The sequence below is a fragment of the Bison bison genome, unplaced genomic scaffold (genome assembly GCF_000754665.1).
Source record: "Bison bison bison isolate TAMUID 2011002044 unplaced genomic scaffold, Bison_UMD1.0 scf7180017847079, whole genome shotgun sequence".
Classification (NCBI taxonomy): domain Eukaryota; kingdom Metazoa; phylum Chordata; class Mammalia; order Artiodactyla; family Bovidae; genus Bison; species Bison bison.
In genome coordinates this window covers 1-2591 of record NW_011477652.1, presented here as the reverse complement: position 1 = coordinate 2591, position 2591 = coordinate 1, and the positions used below count along the sequence as shown (strand labels likewise).

The 2591-nt window shown below is 45.3% G+C and overlaps 1 pseudogene; it reads right to left on the bottom strand.

Annotated features, from left to right (window-relative positions):
* Positions 1-2011: 2011 nt before the first annotated feature.
* On the bottom strand, positions 2012-2587 carry LOC104989866 (annotated as a pseudogene).
* Positions 2588-2591: the final 4 nt, after the last annotated feature.

The following is a 2591-nucleotide window of genomic DNA, read 5'->3' as shown; positions in this document are numbered from 1 at the left end:
CTTGAAATATGTAAGCACCAAAGAAGCTAAGGGAGATCAAACAACATATGAAGGAGGGATGAAGAGCCCAGTCTTCACTTCTAAAAATACTGGATGATCCTGGAAGTGGCCGTGGGCTGTGGTAAATGTAATCCCTCCATCTCAGCAAACCCTCTGGCCACCCCAGATCTAGAAGCTTATTGTCCCCTTAAGAATGTCCCCCTCTCCCCCATGACGCCCTTCCAGCCTACCCAGGAGGCATCATGTCCTGGTCTAACACTCTTTCCTGTCTTCTCCTGCTGTCTGAGTGGAGAGTGAGTCCTCCACTCTCAGTCTCAACATTTAGGGAGTTCTCTCTGTCCTCTCCAACAAGGAAAGGCAGCCAGATGGGATGGAACTCTGAAGTTTCAAAGAAAACCATTGGTACAGATTCCACCCAGCAGAGGCAGTGTTGTTTACATATACACGAATGAGTCTGAACACATTATACCCAATAGGGGACTTAGGAACCTAACAAGATAACCAGCAACTGCTTCGTGATGGTGCACAAATGTTCACGCTCATGTGTGGGCCTTGCCGCACATCCACACAGACTGCCACGTGTGGTCTACAGGAAAGTTCAAGTCCCTCAGGGGGCACTTGACGTAACACCATGTAATGTGGTAACAAGGGTAACTTCACATGGTAAGCTGACATAAACAAGCATGAGATGACCCTCATGTAATAACACACGTCAACTGGATAATAATTGTTCAGGAAAAAAAATCGCTTCCGGCGCTGAGGTTACAAATTCCAAGTTAGCTATAAACATCTCTAAGTTCTTTCAAAGCTATGGCTTAAAGCAAAATAAAAATCAACATCTAAAATCCTCTAAACAACAAACTGAAGAAATAATGAACCTCTACCAAGAACCAAGATTTTTGGTTACTCACTTGGGAGGCTCTCTCACCAGATGGATGATAGGAATATTTTTTTTAAAAAAGTGAGTTCACTACAGAGAAGGAAGCTGCTTGGTCCAGTGAAGGGAGAGAGGCTTTGTAGAAATAACCATCCCTTCTCTGGACTCCATCCAAAATTAGAACCCATAAACCCCTATTAACTACAATGCCCACCTTAGCAATAATCCTAGATTTCAAGTAATACTACATATAATCTTAAATGAAGAAAAAAGTTCCAAAGGAAACCAATAGCTTCTTTATACAGGCACATGACTTTTCTGAGAAAGTTGAGAGTTTTTATTGGGAGGATAGAAATTGTTAAGAGGCAACGTGCAAACTTCACACACCCCATCATGCATCCTCCAATTATGCATGACCTTTCTCCCTAAATCCTTCCCTTCTTATTACACCTTAACCTCTTCAGTATAAAATCTTCCACCCTGTAACCTCTCCTGAAGCACCTCCCTCTAACCTCAATTTCCTTATGCTTTCATTATTTGGTAAAATTACTTTATATTAAAAAAATAAATATTTATGCAAATCAAACCAGAAGATAAATAAAACTCAAGTTAATTTGCTCAGTAGAGCTATGTGGAAGAGAAGAAGGAGCTCTTATGGAACCCCTCTCTGCCCCCTACTCTTGAGTGTACCTGCTTCCTGGTGAGTCTGCGGTTGGAGGAATGGTACCTTCTAGCCCACTCCCCAAAATGCCCTGAGGCAATTTTAGAACCTAAGGGAGCAGGAGCTGGCCAGGTTGCAACATACCAAGTGGCCAATCCCTCCTGAAATGAAGGCAGGTTTACTTGGTCTCTCCTGAGCTGAAGAGAATGTCCAAGAAATGAAATTTTCAAAAGCCATTGATGACAACGACTAACCCCAGCCTTGGGATCCTCTGAGCACCCATCGAGTGTGTGGATGAGAAAGGAATTGAGTAGCAGCATTCAGAAATGGTCCTGGGTTACAACCTGATGAGGTCAAGGCTGCTTTTTGTGACGGGAGGGAGGTGGGTAGGAGGCACGTCTTAGGCATTGGTGTCCCTCATGGGCTGGATGCTCCATGATGGGGCCTTTCTCACCACGGGTTCCTGTCTGCACCTACCCTTCAAAGGCTCGTGTAATTTCCTCAAAAGTCCTGCCATGGGTCTCAGGAACTTTGAAGAAGGTGAAGACCCAGAAGATAATGAGAAAGATGGTGAAGAAGATGAAAACGTGGCCGCCTAAGTAGAATGCGGCCAAGGGGAAGAGCAGTCCAACCAAAAAGTTGAAGGTCCAGTTGGAACAGCCAGCCACTGCCATGGCAGCTGGGCGGGGTCCCTGGCTGAAGAGTTCAGCCACAATAAACCAGGGAATGGGGCCTGGGCCAATTTCAAAGAAGGCCACGAAGATCAGGATGGCCCCAATACAGATACAGTCCATCCAGCTATAATCATTCTTTAGTAACAAAGAAATCATAATGAAGATGGAACAAAAAGCCATCCCTCCAAGGCCAATCAGGTGTAGAGTCTTCCTCCCAGCCCTTTCCACCAAGAACAAAGACAGCACGGTGAAGATGGTGTTGACCACACCTGTGCCGATAGTGGCATGGACTGGCTCCTGGACACCTGCCTCTTTGAAGATTCCTGTCGAGTAGTAGATCACTGCATTGATCCCAGAGAGCTGCTGGGAGAGCTGGAGC